The sequence below is a fragment of the Tenrec ecaudatus genome, chromosome 12 (genome assembly GCF_050624435.1).
Source record: "Tenrec ecaudatus isolate mTenEca1 chromosome 12, mTenEca1.hap1, whole genome shotgun sequence".
Taxonomy (NCBI): domain Eukaryota; kingdom Metazoa; phylum Chordata; class Mammalia; order Afrosoricida; family Tenrecidae; genus Tenrec; species Tenrec ecaudatus.
Genome location: NC_134541.1, coordinates 119,695,901 through 119,714,462, shown reverse-complemented (window position 1 = coordinate 119,714,462; position 18,562 = coordinate 119,695,901). Strand labels below are relative to the sequence as shown.

Sequence of the window (18,562 nt, the reverse complement as noted above, 5' to 3'; positions counted from 1 at the left end):
TGACCTTGTGTCAAGAATATGCCTAGAGGTTCCAAAAGATGCTTCACCCCCCACCCCCCCACCCTGGAGCCAGACCAGCAGCGAGTGAGAAGACCTCCTCTCCTTAGAAGTGGAGCAGATCAGCAGCTCTGGGCTCATTTCTCCCTCTCTGAAGGCATCTCCATCTAGAGTTTTCAAGGTTAGCAAGTCTGATGTTAACTGTTTTTGTCACATCGCTCTCTCTTCCCACTCAGCAAATGACAAGCCTGGCTTCCCCCTTCTCCTAAAGCCAGGGATAGAAGCAGCTGAGGTTCGCAGCTCCAGATCTGCCTTCTCACTCAATTATGGACATGACAGGAGACACCCCTCCCTTGGCATTGCCCCTACCTAAACTGCCTCCCTCGCCCACGATATAAGAATTGTGTGTACCACCTCCTTGCCCAGTTCATTGGTCACCAGCTGGGCCCATCAGTCCTTTCGCAGACTTTGGGGATGAAGGCTGAGATTCAGGAAGCTGTAAGCAGGCAGCGATGGGAGGTCATCTTCCACTCAATATGTGGAGGAAGAAAAAGGAAAGCAGATGTGCCCAGAGACAAGCCTAATGAATACAGATAAGGACAAGAGGTATTATATAAATGGAGAGTGCCGACAGTCGTCTGGTTCCAAAGTCTTTTCCCTTCCCTTCTGCAGTCATGTTCATCTTGGGCCCAGCTATGTCTGTGCATTCTTATCATAGATTACCTTTATCTTAAATTGACTCAAGTCGGTTTCTGTTACTCACAAGCAAAAACAAACAAACAAACAAAAAACGAATGCACATCCACCCTCACTCCCCTGGGACTAGAAGACCTCTGCCTAAACATCCAACCTGGAAATAAGTTAACTGAAGGGTAAACTACAAGCCAGCAGTAACTAAACAGAGCAAGAGGCAGAACCGTGGGGCTGGAGGAAGGCTGGGAGGAAGCTTCAAGGAACCAACTTAGCAATTGCCATGAGCCACCTAGCAGTGAGGCTGCCCTGGGAGGAAACAGTGAACCACTGAAAGGTAGCTCCTGTCTCCAAGCCACTAATTGTGGATCGACAAGATTCACAAGCAAAAATATCAGTAAGCAATATGAGGGGAAATGAACGGAAAGGTTAAACTGTAGATCTAGGCAAAAGGTGAGTTCTGAGAAGTTGGGCTCCTGGAGAATGTGAGGAGGTGGGGTACAGCTTGAGATGGGGCAAAGGGGAGCATCTCTAAAGGAGGAGAGCTTCCAGGGAACAAGGAAGAGACACCCGTTTGGTGGTATTAAGACTCCAGGGAGTGAAGAAACCGAAGACCAGAGAGATGGGTAAGGGGGACTTTGGGGGTCGGGGGTCATGTCCAGACAGGGTTCCCACTCTCCCACCATTACATACCACACTCATCAGTGCTCCCTACCACAGTCCCACTCGATTGGTAACGATTCATTTTTCACTTTAAATGACTTTGTTTTCAGTTTCAATACAATGCTTTTGAAAAGGAAATGGCCACGGATGGCTCTAGTTAGGATCACAATTGACAAACCCGGAAAGAAAGGGAGAAAATTGGAGAATGGATCTACTGCACTAGTTGAGGCTGGAGGACTCGCCCAACTCTTGCCTGGAGAGACTCTCCAAGCCTCGACATAAAGTCAACCCCTAAGGTGGCTTTGTAGCTAAGTAATAAAGTGGCTCACAAAACATGAATATCACCCTGAAGTTAAAATTCACCTCCGTGAGATGAAGGCACGATGGGGATAAGCGTTAGACTAACAAGAAGGGGTTGGTGGTTCAAGTCCACTGGCTGCACCTTGAAAACAGATGAGGCTGTCTCCTCCTACAAAGATTTACAGGCTCAAAAATCCTCTATAGGGTCACTGTAAGTTGGGATAACTCAACAGCAGTGGTTTAGGTTTATATGAGACCAAACGATCAAATGACTTCAAAACAACAAAAATTAAAAGATCAGGGAAACTAGACTAATGGAAACAGAACAACTCTAATGGAAATAGTGAGAATGCTCCCGCAATGTGAAATATGTAACCAATGTCCCTGAGCAACAGGTGTAGACATTGTTGAATGGGGCCCTAAACTTCTGTGTAAACCTTCACCGAAAACACAAACCTTTCTTTTCCTCTCTTTTTTTTGAACCTTTACTTTCCAAAAGAGGAAATGGTCTCAAAAAGTTAAACATAAAGCTATCACATGACCCAGCAATGGTATTCCTAGGCATAGTCTCCAAAGAATCTAAAACATCTGTTCATACAAAACTTGTACTGGAAGATTCATAGTAATAATAAGTAGTATAATAATAATAGTAGTAATAATAATAATAATTACTATAATAGTAATAATAATAATAGTAAGATTCATTCAAATCACTCCAAAAATAAAAGAATCCCAAATATTCCTCAATCAATAAGTGGATAAATAAAAATATATATGCACTCAATGGGATACTATCCAACCATTAAAAAAAAGTAAGTACTGATTCATGCCATAAATGGACAAACCTTAAAAACATTGTGGTAACTGAAAATAGATAGAGCCAATGCTGTGTGATTCCATTCATATGCGATGTTCAGAATTAGGTAAATCCAGAGAGAGAAAAAACAGGCAGGAGGGAGAGGCTGGGAGAGATTGCTTTCTGTAGTGATGAAAGTGTTCTGAAATTAGGCAGTAGGAATGATTACACAGTACTGTCAGTGTACTGAAAGCCAAATGAATTGTCCATCACAAAATGGTTAAAATGCTGAATGTTACATGAGCTTTTTCTCAGGTTTTAAAAAGGAAGTGGAATGAAAACCGAGTTACCTTTCAACAGAACCAAAAGCTAACTGTAAAAATAAACGCAGCAAAAACAAAACTATGTTGGCCCATTCTGTCTTGGTACCATTGCTTTCCAAAGGCCCTAGACCCCGGCCTGCTCTCTTAGAGATGGAAAGAGCAGCTTAAGGGCACACTAACACTAGAGTGAGCCTTTCTCCTTGGCCCAGTCAGAAGGCTTAGAAGAGAACCGAAAAAGAAATTCATTTTCTCACAGTGAGAGCAAATGTTAATGAGTGCCAGGTTAATTAACTAACAGTAATTAGTGACAACCTCACCCCAACCCGCCAGAGGTGTGCACCTGGCTCTTGGGAAACTCTGAAGGATGAGGGAAAGCAATCCAAGGTGTCTGTGTTTACCACGTTGCACATGCCAACCTCTGGCCTTGACATGCTGCCTCTGGTGATGACCCCTTAGAACTAGCATCTGACCTTGAGCCCCCAGATAGTGGGAGGCAGGGCAGGATGGGAAGAGGTGGTGGTGGTTTGCCCCAGAGTCTGTTCTGGCTCATAGCAGCCGGGCAGGACAGAGCAGAACCGCCCCCGGAGGTTCTCTAGACTGTTCCCCTGATGGCTGCAGGTCTTTTCCAGTGGCACGTGGTCAGATAGCTGACTCTGCAGCACGTGCTGGATGTATTGGAGGGGAGACGCCAGCATCTCACTCTGCAGATGCTTTGTTATGAAAAATCCTGGCTCCAATTGGAACAGGTTCATTTCCAGAGCCACTACGCAAGCCTCGGCATCTCTGTGAGTCTGCTTCCTTCTCCAGGGCCCGGGAGAAGCCACCTTTCCACTTCTCGTTCCTCTTGAACCTCACCACCGTCCCTACCCACTCTACGTGGAATCTCTCTGCCTACTTGCCTCCCATCTAAATACAAGTGCTTCCCAAAAGCCAAATTCATAGACCAGACCAGACCAAACCCATTGCCAGTCAGTTGTTTCCAACTCACATTGGCCCTTAAGGGCAGAGTACGACTGTTCTTTGGGATTCAGGGACTGTGGATGTGGATGGAAGCAGGCAGCCTCAGCTCCCTCGAAGCCGCTGCTTAGCTCATGAGGCCAACAGTGCTGCTCGTACAAGGAAGAAGGAAGAAATGATCTCACTGTTAAATCGCGAAACTGCTCCCACCTCACACTCTCAGTCCTACGTCCAGAATCAGGGGGCTGGTTAGCAGGAAATATGCCTCAGGGAGCTTTGGAACTTTCTTCTGCAGGGAGCTGATGGCAACCTCAGTTCCTCCAGCAGCTAGTCTGATCATTCCCCCTCCTCCCCAACAGACCCTATCTATACTCCTTGCATGAGATTTCTAGTCTCAGAGCTAGAAGGCACCTCTCTCCCGACTGGAGCCCTTGAAATCAATAACAGAAGCTCATGAGAGTGGGCCTTACATGCCTCAAATTCAGAGCCAATTCAACCCAGGCCTGATGCAACCACCTCAAACTCAGTGGTTCTCAGTCCAAGATGATTCTCCCTCCCACAGGACGTTTGGTCAGGTCTGGTGACATTCCTCATTGTCCTGACGAGGAGTAGGAGTTGACACTGGCATCTAGTAGATGGAAGTCAAAGATGTTTCTAAACGCCCTGCAGTATGCAAGACCACACCAACCCAAACTCCCTGCCATTGAGCTGATGCCCACTCATAGAGACCCAACAGGGCACGGTAGAACTGCCCTGTGAGTATCCAAGACTGTAACTGTTTACAGCAGTAGAAAGCCTCATCTTTCTTCCTTGGAGTGGCTGGTAGTTTTGAACTGCAGATCTTGTGGATCACAGCCCAACACATAACCACTACACCATCAGGACTCCTCCAGTGTGCAAAACATTCCCCAACAAAGATTTATCCAGGTCTAAACGTCAACAACCTTGCTCTAACATAACTTCTTCCGAGGCCAAGAATTCACTTCCTCATAACCACCAACCCCATCTCCTCTCCGGCAACCCAGGGGTCCTAGTCGGAGCATCTGCTTTGGTTGAATGTTGGGAGACCTTGAGGTCGGGGTCTCTACCTCCCAGCAGCTAAAACGCTCTGAAATCCTTGCCATCTAGATGATTTCTGGAAGTTCTCAGAAAATGAGTACAAAATCCCTCCTCCGCAATGTAATATATGATCAAGGCGGCATTTCAATCCTGTGGGCAGTGATGGATTATTCAATAAATGGTATTGGGACAACTGGTTGGCCATCTGGTAAAAAAAAATAATAAAGCTCGATCCTCACCTCCCTCCTAAAACCAAAATAAATTCCAGATGGATTAAAGATTTAAATGCAATAAAAAATAAAACTTAAAGTAGAATAAGAAAATATGGGAGAACTGTTCTTTAATCACCTAGAGGGGCGGGCATTTTAAGGAAGGCATGAAACGCAAAATGCATGAAAGGAAAAACCTGTTAATTTGGCTTAGAATTTTTAAAGGTCTGCAGAGTAAAAATTCCATAATAAAATGATACAGAATCAAACATGTTTGATATGATACAGCCAACATATGCCAAACTAAGATCCATTTTCTTTATTAAGTAAAACCTCTTAAATCCAGTAAGAAAATAGTGGGGAGGAGGCGGGGAGGAACAGGCCAAAAGCCTTAAGAGGCAGCGTAGAAAGAAACAGGATGAGCTTTGGAAACTACATTTGACCTACGGGGTTGCCATGGGTGAAGGCGGAAGGGTTTTTGCTTTGTGGGGTATTGAGTTCATTTTAATGGTGGTGGAACACTTCAATTTGAACAGGGACAACACTAATGGTTGAATAACACCAAGAGTTGTGTGATTTTAATGGCACTGAAATGATTCATGTAGAAGTTGTTGAATTGATAAGAAAATTAAAAATCAAAATGAAAGAAAAGACACAAGATGAAAGGTTCCAACATGAAACGGTTCTCAGAAGCAAAGAAATGCAAATGAAGATGACAGTGGGATACCGTGTCACTGAGGAGGCTTAGCAGAATGAAAAGGTTTGGTGACATTCTGTGTTGGTAAAGGACCCTGGATGGTGTAGTGGGTTGCAAGCTGGACTGCTACCCACAAAGTCAGCAGTTCAAGACCATCAGCTACCTTGTAGGAGAAATATGAGACTTTCTGCTCCCAGAAAAAAATGTATAGCTTTGGAAACCCACAGGGGAAGTGCTACCTGTTCGATAGGGTCACAAGGAGTTAGAATCCACTCGTTGGCAGCGAATAAAACGATTGTGTTGACAGGTATGGAGGGAAGTGCAGAAAGGTCCTTCGTGGAGGGCAATCCCACCACATCCATCCACACACACTTTCAATCGCCCTCTCTGTCCAGTGATTCAGATACCCTCGCACAAGTATCCAGCCAGACAAACCTAAATGCATCCATGCATGATCCAAAAAACCAAACTCAACTCCAAACTGATTCCTAGTGACCCCACAGGGCAGGGTAAAATCACCCCGGTGAGTATCCGAGGCCGAAACTCTGTGGAAGTAGAAAATCCTGTGCATTAGGCTGCAATCTGCAAGGTTAGCAGTTCAAAACCAACCACCACTCCTCAGGAGAAAGACGGGTCTTTCTACTCCCATAGAGTTTCAGTACCAGAAACTCACGTGGGCAGTTCTACCCTGTCCTAGAGAGGCACTATCAGTCAGCATCGACTAAATGGCTTGAGTTTGGTGGCTGGTTTTTTATTTGGGTTTGTGGCTGGTAGTGTACAACTGCTGGCCTTGTAGTTAGCAGTCCAATGCATAGCCATTATGCTGCCAGTGCACCTTCCATAGATGATCATTACCATATTATTGATAATAGCAGAAAACTGCCCACAACCCCAGTTTTCCTCCTGAGACACGACACTATGGTACATTCCTAAAAGGGAATCCTAAGCAACCCTTTAAACTCAAGCATTATGAGGCAGTTGAACACATCATCCCCAGGAGATATTATTAAAAAGAGAAGCTAAGTATGAAACAATACTATAATATAGGGTCAGCTGTGTTTAAGAAAATACTAATGAGCTACATACTAAGTCATTCATTCAGGCCTGTATTTATTAAGTACCTACAATGAGCCAAGCTCTGTTCTAGGGATGGAGATTACATGGAGAATGACTCTGCCAGGCTACCGTGGCTTCCACCTGCTTGGAAAATTTCATTAACAAAAATAATTTTATTGGGGGCTAATACAACTCTTATCACAATCCATTGTGTCAAGCACGTTTGTACATTGTTGCCCTCATCATTCTCAAAATTTTGCTTTCTACTTGAGCCCTTGATATCAGCTCCTCGTTTTCCCCTCCCTCCCCAACCCCCCTCATAAAACCTTGATAATTTATAAATTATTATTATTTTGTCATGTCTTGCACTGTCTGACGTCTCCCTTCACCCACTTTTCTGTTGTCCACTCCCCAGGGAGGGGGTTATATGTAGATCCCTGTATCCGTTTCCCCCTTTCTATCCCACCTTCCCTCCACCCTCCCTGTATCGCCACTCTCACCCCTGGTCCTCAAGGGTTCATCTGTCCTGGATTCCCTATGTTTCCAGTTGCTATTTGTACCAGTGTACATCCTCTGGTCTAACGGTATTTGTAAAGTAGAATTGGGATCATGATAGCAGAAGAGAGGAAACATTTAAGAACTAGAAGAAAATTGTATGTTTCATCATTGCTACACTGCACCCTGACTGGCTCGTCTCCTCCCGCCACCCTTCTGTAATGGGATGTCCAGTTCCTACAGATGGGCTTTGGGTCTCCACTCAGAACTCCCCCTCATTCACAATGATATGATTTTTTGTTCTTTGATGCCTGATACCTGATCCCATTGACACAGCATGATCACACAGGCTGATGTGCTTCTTCCATGTAGGCGTTGTTGCTTCTGAGCTAGATGGCCCCTTGTTTATCTTCAAGCCTTTGAGGCTCCAGATGCTATCTCTTTTGATAGCCGGGCACCATCAGCCTTCTTCACCACATTTGATTATGCACCCACTTAGTCTTCAGCAGTCGTGTTGGAAAGGTGAGCATCATGGAATTCCAGGTTAATAGAACAAAGTGTTCTTGCCTTGAGGGACTGAAGTGGAGCACCAATCAATGTCCATCTGCTACCTTAATACTAAACCTATAAATATATGCACAAAGATCTATTTCCCCATCATCATATATAAATATATTTACATATGTACACGCCTGTATTTAGACCTCTATAAATGCCCTTTGCATCCTAGTTCTGTCCTCTACTTCCTTTTACTTTGCTCAGAAATTTTCTAAGAGTGATCACAAGAACCTGGTTACCAGGAGCTATGTACAGTTGCCTGGTTTAAATGAATAAAAATACAGTTGAATATGAACTTCAGGAAAACAATGAGTGACTCTTTGGTTTGTCCTACGTAATATGTGAGACACACTCACAGGAAACAGGTGCCCTGGTGGTGATGTTCAGGAAGCATTGGACTGCTAGTCTCAAAGTCAGAGGTCTCCATGACCACCAGCTGCTTCACGGGGCAAATGGAGGGCCTCTGCTCCTGTAGGGTTTATAGCCTTGGAAACACTAAATAGGGCCAGTGTGGGTCAGAACTGACCTAATGGTCCTCGATTCGGCTTTTGGTGTTGTTTGTTTTGGTTTTATACTAAACAGTTATCTTTGTTTATCAGAAATTCAAACAAACCGTTTTATATATCACCTAGCAACCCTACTTTTGGGGGAGAAAGACTCAGGGAACAAAGGCTCCAGGAATACATGTAGACTTCCTTTTTGGCTACTGCGTGTTATACGGCGCTGTTCCATTTGAAATTATAATCAAACTTGCATATTGCTTCTGTTTTAAAAAAGAAGTGGACACACACTTAAAAATCAGCTATCTGAGACCAAATGGTCAAGACTGGCTTTATAACAAAGATGAGAACGCCAGCAGCCAGGGGAACTCGATAAACGGAAACTGAAAACCAGATCGGACTACCGAGAATGTTCCTGCCTTGGGAAGAATGGAACCATTGTCACCGAACACCATGTGTGGAAACTGTGGAATGGGAACCCAGACTGGCGTGTGTAAACCATCAGCAAAAAACAATAAAAATAAATGTTTCATTGTATTGCCCTTATTTTTCCCCCGAGCCATTTTATCAAGAGCTAATACAGATATCCCATCGTTCCATGGTTCAATCAACATCAAGCAGAGTTGCACAATTGTTATCCCAGTCCGTTTGAAAATATTCTCTTCCTTCTTGAACTCCTTGATATCAGTGCCCTTCCACCTTCCCTTCCCCCACTGACACCCCACCCCAACCCCTGAAGCCCTTATTCCACTTGTTGACTCTACCTGGTCTCCTCAAACTACCACCTGTCCGAGGGCCACATGCGGTCCTCTGAGGACATTTATCCGCCCACTGGGTGTTTTTGTCCCATTTGTTTTTTTAACTTCAAAATAAGGTATGTGCAGTGTGCATAGGAATTTGTTCATAGTTTTTTTTAACTATAGTCCAGCCCTCCAATGGGTCTGAGGGACAGTGAACTGGCCCCCTGTTTAAAAAGTTTGAGGATCCCTGCAATAGGCTCATCAATCCTGGATTTCATATATTGAAACAGAAAAAAGAACTTCTAACAAAATTTCAAGAGGTTCACTCCGATGACAAAATACATCTGAGATAAACTCCAATATGAACAAACAAATAAAAATACAGAAAATGCTGAAAACTAGATCACACCCAATGTGCATCACGGGGGGAACATGTTTCCTAAGCTGACGTGAGTAAGATGAGAGAAGAAACTCCATGAACCCCACCCAGCAGCAGCAGCAGCAGAGGGTGCGGCAAGTGCATTCCTGGCCCGTGGTCCAGACCGAGGCAGAGGAGCTGGCAGGCTGCAGCCCTGAGGCCACATTCCAGGGCCGTGCTGCTTCTCTAAATGGAAGCGCTCAGAGTCCCACACCCCAGCAGCAAATTCACAGGCTGCAGGATCAGAGGATGTTCACTTTTGTTTTTGTTTCAGACTTTTTTTTTTAAGAGAGAACTGTGGCGCGCTGAGGGGGAAGAAGTGAAGGGCGGGTGAGCAAGTCGCCTGTGGCTGTGAGAACAGAGTTAGAATATGAAGCTTAGGATTTCTTCAACAGCCTCGTTTTAAGGATGTCTTCGCTCTCTCAAATCATTCCATCCGTTCTTCCTTCGTGAGGGATATTCACTCAAAGGGTGAAGGAAAACTGTACTTGAAAACGTCCCGACATCTAAGTCCCAAATGCATTTACTGAGCATTAGGAAGAACTGGTGATTCTAAAGCATTTACTCGATGCCGGAAAGGTACAAACACTGCAACACTCGACAACCAAAAGGTTAGGGTTTTGCGTCCTCTCATCCAAACCCAAGCCAAACTCACTGCTTTGGAGTCGATTCCAATTCCCAGGGACCCTATAAACCAGAGAACTGTCCCTGAAGGTTTCCCCGGCTACACATCTTCATGGAAGCGTGCGTTAGTCTGGGTAGACTAGAGAAACAAATCCATGGACACATATGTGCATAAGAAAGAGATTGACATACAAGAGCAACTGAACATTGAGAAAACATCCCAGTCCAGTCCAGATCAAGTCCATAAGTCTGATATTAGCCCATATGTCCAATACCAATTTATAAAGTCCTCTTCAGACTCATGCAATGATGCCGAATGTAGAAGATCACAGGCCAGTGGGTAGAAAGTCTTTGGATCCAGTGTCACTGGAAACACCTCAGTGCTGGCAGGGGTCTCTGCATCAGGGTGGGTCCATGTGTCTTGTCATCTGCTATGTGTGAGCAGAGAGTCTCCCACCTCCAAGGAGGAAGTCCCAGATTTCCCAGAATTCTCAGAAGGCCATGCCCACACAGAAGCCTCATTGGCTATGATCCACTTAACAGACTAGTCTCCACCCCTTCACTCGCAATCCTCTCAAATTGACAATTATATAACAAACAGAAAGAACAAAGGCTTTCTCCAGCAGAGCCACTCGTGAATTCCAGCTGTTTGCAGCCCAACACACAACCCACTGCTGAAGTCAGCAGCCCAACACACAACCCACTGTGCCGCAGGGGCTCCTAGTAAGTCTGCTCGTAACCCATCGACTGCCATCGACTCTGTATAGGGTTTCCAGATTGGTCAATCTTTACAGAAACAGATAGCCTCAACTTTCTCCCTTGGAGCAGCTGATCGGTTTGAACCACCAATCTTATGGCTAGCATTTCAATGCTTACCTGACAGCACCAGCAGACCTAGAAGCCACCCATAACTGACTGTCATCCAACCGATGTCAACTCATAGCAACCCTATAGAGTAGAGTCGAACTGCCTCTGTGAGTTTCCAAGACTCTAACTCTTTACTGGAGAATCAAATCCCATCTTTCTCCCATGGAAAGGCTGGTGGTTTCAAACTGTGGACCTTGTGCATCACAGGCCACTACGCCACCAGGGTTTCTTAAGCCACCCATCGCTGCCTTAAAAGAAAGGCCTGGTGATCTACTTCCCAAAAAAAACACCCACTGAAAACTCAAGGGAACACAGGTCTACTGTGACCCACATGGGTTTGCCAGGAGTCAAAATCAACTTGGCAGCCACTAATATGGCATGGTATGGTACGAAGTGCCGGGCACCTTTCTAAGCATATTACCAGCATTAGCTCACTTCATTCTGATCCATGTGCATCATGAGGCAAACATGAATACTATCCCCTTTCTCCAGATGAAGAACCGAAGGCACAGGGAGGCTCAAGAACTTCCAAGGAGCATAGACACTCGATGGAAGACCTGGGATTTGAATCCAAGCCATCTGACCTCAGAGCCTACTCCCATAGTCACACACCAGGATGTCTTCGGCTCTGAGTGGGGGAATGACATCCTTCCTACATTCACGGAGCTCACAGCTAGTGAGAGAGCCTGACCTTCCACAAGGATGCATACAAACTAGTGCCAAACGGTGCCACCTTTTAGACTGCCACAAACAAGGGCTTTCACTAGACCTTTCATTCCTTCATTCCCCAAATCTTTGTTTGCTTACTGTGTGCCCAGCGCTGTTTGGGATGCAGGAAAATGCAGCCATGAACCAAACAACCGAGACCTTGGACCTCGTGAGGCTTAAAACACCAGCTGCCTGGAGTCGATTCTCACTCACAGTGATCCCAGGAGCCCCACGGGGTTTTCAACAGTGGATTTCCAGAAGGAGATGCCCTTTCTTCATCAGTATCTCCGCAGGGACTCAGGCTCCCAAGCTTTGAGCAGCCAAGGGTGGTACCCATTGTTTTCACCAAGGACCGACTGCTCATGAAGCTTACTTTTGTGACTCTCTCAAGGAACTTCGACTAGATGGTCAGCAAAGGCCTGTCTGGGGGGAGTAGAGTTACCCACGAAGAGAGAACTGCAAACTGGAAAGATCCTCAGTGAAAAAAAAAGAGCCCAAGAGAATGATGAGGGTAATGAATGTACAAATGTGCTTTACACAATTGATGTATGGGTGGATTGTGATAGGAGTTGCATGAGCCCCCAGTAAAATGATTAATAAATAAATGGATAGATAAATAAATGAAAATATCATGGCTTGGACCAGATGTGGGGAGGGGACAGAAAAATAAAATAATTTTATAAAACCAAAAAAAAAAGAGTCCAAGTCTACCCCAAACCAAGAGCCTTTCCTCCCCCACTGTGTTGCCCCCTCCCACACACTCTGCTTCTCCCAATCAAACCTCACAGGTCACTGCTCGTTTTTTATAAAGACTTCCCCTCCAGCTGTCTGCAAGATCTGGGCAGAACACTCAGCTTCTGATATTCCTGAGGCTTGTGTTAGCTGAATCATTGATGTATCATCCTTTTGACTCTTAAAATTTAGGCCATTTTCTGACTGCTCAAATTCTGAGCCAGTCTTGAGAATTTTCTCAATAGTGGGACGAAAGGGGAGCTCAGTCCAAACACAGTTGAAAAGAAACAATGATAGAAACCAGGAGGAAAATCAGTCTCACTCTCTCCCCCTCTCTTACTCTCACATGGAACGGTCTCTTTCTACACCTTCACAAAATCTTGGGGTTCGGTAGTTTTCTTCTAAATAGGGCAATATAATCCATGTGCGATTGACCGCAACTTTCCAAGTCTGAGGGAGGGTTTATAACAGTGGTTCTCAACCTTCCTATTGCCGCGACCCTTTAATACAGTTCCTCATGTTGTGGTGACCCCTAACCATAAAATTATTTTCATTGCTACTTCATAACTGTAATTTTGCCACTGTTATGAATCAGGTGACCCCTATGAAAGAGTCCTTCGACCCCCCAAAGGGATCGCGACCCACAGATTGAGAACCACTGGTTTAGCAATAATACAACTTTGAATCCAGTTCTTGAATACATCAACATCAAGAGAGGACAGAAAAATATCCAGTGGAATCTGGAGCCAGACTATCTCAGTTCCAATTGCTCACTAGAGGCTACATGTGTGGCCTCTCTACCTGAATCACCCAGCCTCAGTTTCCCCATCTGTAAAATATGGATTGTTATAGTAGTATCTTTATCTCACAGGAAGGCTCTCTGCTAGCATAGTGGGTCAAACATTGGGCTGCTAACTGCAGGGTCAGTGGTTCAAAACCACCAGCCATTCCAAAGATGATGCTTTTCGCTCCTGTAAAGATTTTCCATCTGGAACAGCCTAAGGAGCAGTTCTGCTCTGTCCTATCGGTCCTTAGGAGTTAGAATCTAATCCTGCGCAGGAGTGGACAGCACAGGATGCTGAAAGGGTCCCATGAGTTACTGCGGGAAAAAAAGACTTGCAATAATGCCTAGTGCAGACCAAGTACTATTTCAATGATGAACCTCTATCACTATGACAAGGCGCGCTGGTGGTGTAGTTGTTATGCTCTGGGCTACTATTTGCAAGATCAACAGTTCGAAACATCAGGAGAGAGACCAAGCTATTTGCTCAGAGGAAGAAGTAGAGCCTTGGAAACCCTATATAAGGTCTGCAAGAGTTCGCACTGACTCGATAGCAGTGGGTTTGGTCATGATTGGTGCATTGTCACCCATCTATCAGTCTGTTGTACTGTGGTGTATGCTATGATGGTGGAAGCTAGGCCACTGGTATTTCTAACTCCAGAAGGGCCAAGCATCGTGGTCAGATCTCAGTGGAACTTTCCAACTCAGACAGACTAGAAAGAAAGTCCTGGCAGCATGCTTCCAAAATTAGCCAGTGGGCACCTTATGGATCACAACAGAACTACTCCCTTGCTTTGGACATGTCATCAGAAGCTATCAATCACTGGGGTGGGTAGAGCATCATGAGCATGTAGGAGACCCTCAGTGAGATGGATTGACACAATGAACTCAAATGTGCAAGTGAGCATGAGGATGAGCAGCATGTCTTTCTGTTGTACCTCACGTCACCATGAGTCAGCGTCAACTCAACAGCAGTGCTCCACTGTGTACCAGGGATCCTTCCAAAGGTTGGGAAACCACAAAGAATGAGATCCATTCTCCCAGCCACAGAAACTACTGCATGGGCCATAGGGATGTAGAGAACGAGGTACCAGGACAGAGTTGCTTTGGGGCCTCTAAACACTGAGAAACCGTCACTGCAGGGTGCTTATTGACCCCTACAATCTTTGGGACCTCAGAGAAGGTGCTCCTGCTAGCCAATTTCTGAAAGGGAATCATCAAAGTTGGTGACCCTTGCAAACTCAAACAATTCAGTCTGCCATTTGGGGAGCCCAAGAAGGCTGTTTCTGGGGCAGGTCTAGCAGTACAGACCCAAATTCCAGGCTAATTCCTACTTTGCATTTCAAAGAGATGGGCAGGAGAAACCTCCCATGTCTGTCTTTAAAAAAAAAAAAAGGCATCTGCTTCCTCCTCTTCTAATTTCCTAATCTATCCATCTACTCTCACTTCTCTTCCGCTTGGAGCTGTTTCCTGCAGATAAAAACACCCCACAACTTTGAGTCTGCAGAGGGAGATTACAGCCAGCAGGCTCTAAATGCCAACATACTCCAATCAGACAGCTGGCACCCCCATTGAGCTAACTATTTTTTTAAGCAGGAGAATCAATGCCTGCTCCTCACCCCTAGGAGAAAGTCCATGGGGGGAAAGGGAGTGGGTACCATCCATCATGAAGGATTGGCTGCAGAGAGAGGGGTTCTTGCTGTGCTGCATGAACCATGAGCAATTTGGAAAGATTAAACCCCAAAATTTCACACATTCAGACCTTCAGAATGATAGACACGATGCGTGCTTTCAAACCACCACTGGGAATTGCTTTTACGGAGGAATATATATATGAATGTCTGTCTAGTGGGGATGAAACAGAGGTGCCCCTTTCAGCACAGGAATCCCACCAGAGAGGGGGGCTCAAGAAAGCCTGAAATTGCAGAGCAGATAGGCTCAGATACCAGTGATAATTGGCAATCTCTTGGCAAATTCTTCATGTACAAGTTCTTTTGTTAAATTTGATCATGATAAAATCTATCAAACTGCCAGATTAGATATTCTTACCATTTTTAAGTTGTGCGACATCTTCACAGCCTTGCACATCTCCCAAAGTCTCACATCAAAACAGAAACTCAGCACTTCTTAAAAGCCACAACGCCTCATTCCCTCCCCCATCCCCACTGTCCTGATGTTCATCAATCACTCAGAAACTTTGGTCTGTATTCACTTGCCTGCTCTAGCTATTTCATATAAGTGAATCATAGGATGTTTGTCCTTTTGTTTCTGACTTAACTTTACCCAGTGTGCTAGTCTGAGTATTTTAGATAAACGAATCCACAGAAACTCATAAGTATAAGAGAGTTTTATATAAAGGGTAAGTGTACATCAAGAAAACATCCCAACCCAATGCTGCCCAAGCCCACAAGTCTAACATTAACCCGTATGCCTGACAACAGTCCACAAAGTCCTCCTCCATCTCACAAAACACATGCAATGACACTGACTGCAGGAGGAAAGCCAAGTCAGTGAATGTGTAAGCATCTCAGCACTGGCAGGGGTCTCCACACGGCTGCTCCAGCACCCAGGGCTGCATTGAGGTAGGTCCATGTGGCATCTCCTCAGGGATGTCTTGCAGGAAATGAACGTTGCAAGCTGAAGCAGGGAACTGGCTAAGGCAGCTGAACCCAGGTCCAACCATCAGAAAGCAAGAGACCCAAGAACTAGAAAGGTGAGGCTCACTGAGCCATTTATCCCTCCGCCCTTCAATTAACCCCACGTGTGTTTATCAGCCAGGTTGGCACAATAAACTTTAACTATCTCACCCAGTGTTTTTTTAAGTTTCATCCACGTCACAGTGTATATGAGAATTTCATTTCTCTTTATAATGGAATACTTATTATCGCATTGTATGGCTAGACCACCTTTTGTGTATTCATTCATCTATTGATGAGCATTGAGTGGGTCCCAGCTTTTGGTTATTGTGGACATTGGAATACAACTATCTGTTTGAGATGCTGCTTTCAGCTCTTTGAGAGTACATACCTAGGAATAAAATTTCCATGGCAGATGGTAATTCTGTGTTTAACGTTTTGAGGAACTGCACATACCCTTTTACCGCAATTCCAGTTTCGAAGAAAGATGTCTTCACATACAGGTGTCAATAGTTACATCTAAGAATAATCCTTGCAGCACTGTTTGTTAACAAAAGGTGAGATAGCCAATGTCCATCAACAGGAAACTGCAACAGAGACTACCGTCCTGCTGTGTATGGGCTGATAGGGAAACATCATGAAGATACATCACCTTGTTATACATCGTTCTAAACACTGCAAAACCAAACCATGTTGAGAAGATAGAACTAAAACCATCTAGGGGGTCTACTTTACACCTCAGCACATACATGCTCAAAGAATCCCTTATACATTTTGATAGTTCCAACCTAGCTGATCACTCCCCTCGAGTAATTTCCAAATGGTGCTTTACAGTTAGAGAGGGTTTCCCAACCATGAGATTATTGACGCTTTGGACTAGTCAGTTCTTTGTTGGGAAGCTGTTACATTACACTGTAGGCTATTTGGTGCTAGCCCGGCCTTCTCCCACCTGATCGCCTGTAGCATTAGGACAATTAAACATCTGTCCAAACAATGTCCTCCAGGAGCAAAATCATACCAAGTTAGAGGATAGGATCTTAAAGAGCAATAAAAAAAGCTCTGGTGGCACAATGGTTAAGCACTCGGCTTTTAATCAAAAAGTTGGCAGTTCAAGCCTACTAATTGCTCCATGGAAAACAATCTAGCAGTGGACTTCTGAGAAGAGTATGGCCTTGGAAAACGTATGGGACAGTTTAGGAAAGCTTATGGGACCCCATCCCATAGGGTCATTTTCAATCAAAATAGACTCGTCAACAATGGGTTTGGTCTTTGGGGTCAAAGAACAGTAACTACGCCTGCTTTATTTCCTTCACTTTCCATATCTAGTAAACAAAGAGTTCTTCTGGATAAACAACTTTAAACAAACAAAGGAAATTTCCAAAGTTTATTCCAAATATTTACACATGCAAATATATTTTGGCACTTGGCCATTCTAAATGCTGAAAAGGCACACCCATCATTCTATTTACAGCCGTTAGGATGACATTTGGAACCATGGAAATGTCCAGTTCTCAGTAGAGGTACTTACGGGAGATGTCATTCCAACAGATAAAAAAAAAAACAAGGAATGTGTTCATCTTAGCAGTGGATAGGAATGGAATGTCCTAATTTCCCTACTCTGTCTAGTCTGTAACAATTATCACCCTTGACCTTCTATGCCCACTGTGATGCCAACCACCATTGTGAATGTCAACAGCTCAATGTCCCTAGCTCTTTCTTCCTTGGGAGAAGATGGAGCAGCCTGCTGAGTGGTGGCCGCCCACTCCTGCAGAAACTCTAAGAATGAGTAATCCAAACCAAGATATTCACCAGCATCTAACACTACTTTATTGGATCCCCAGAACAGCCCAATGAAGTAGCAAAATCATCATTACTCCCATTTTATGTATGTACCAAATTAAGGTGAAGGACACTGAATTACCTGAACCAAATCACTCCTGAATGAACTACACCAAACACAAAACCAAACTCATTGCCAATGAGCCAGCTCCGTCCCTATAGGACATAAACAGTGCCTCGGGGCGGGGGGGGGAGGAGTAGGTTTTCGTTAAATCGTTGTTACTATTACTAACTTTATTATTGTTGTTTATGAACATTTACCTCCTTCTGACCTCAGAGCCCCTGCATAAGCTGTGTCCTCTGCCTGACATGTTCCCTGCCAGGTATGTCTAAACTTTAGTTCATATAGAAAAACTTCTCGAATCTCAAAATAAAACTGATCGTCTTTTCACCCAGCCTCTTCTGCTTTATAGCATTTATATAACTGTAATTGTATCATTATCTGTGTAACTATTCATCTGTCTCTCTCTCCTATGACATGGTAAATTCCAAGAGGTAGCAACATATCTACTTTGTCTTACCAAGCAATGTCTAAGGAGCTAACGTAGCTCAGTGGTTAAGCACTCACTCAGCAGCTAACCAAAAGGTCAATGGTTTGAACCCGCAAGTGAACCCAAGGTAGAAAAGGCCTAGTGATCTAGTTCTGTAAGATTACAGCCTTGGCAACCATACCTGGCAGTTGTACTCTGTCCTATAAAGTCATACTGTCCTTGTTATAAGTTGGAATCAGTTCAATGGACAACAGCAACAGAATGATATCTAGCACAAAGTATACAGACAGCCACTGGATGGAGTGATGGGAGAGTGGATGACCGAACTTGAAGATAGGCAGGATCCTAAAAGATCGAGTGATTCAATCCCTCCTTCTTTCGCAGTTAAAAATATTAAAGCTCACATACGTTAGGTTCAACTCAGGC

The 18,562-nt window shown here is 44.5% G+C and overlaps 1 protein-coding gene across 2 annotated transcripts in view; it reads right to left on the bottom strand.

The window, feature by feature from the left end:
- The window catches only part of PRKCB (protein kinase C beta), a 437,527-nt gene that overhangs the window by 356,377 nt on the left and 62,588 nt on the right, over positions 1 to 18,562 (bottom strand). The gene's annotated exons all lie outside the window — the stretch shown is intronic.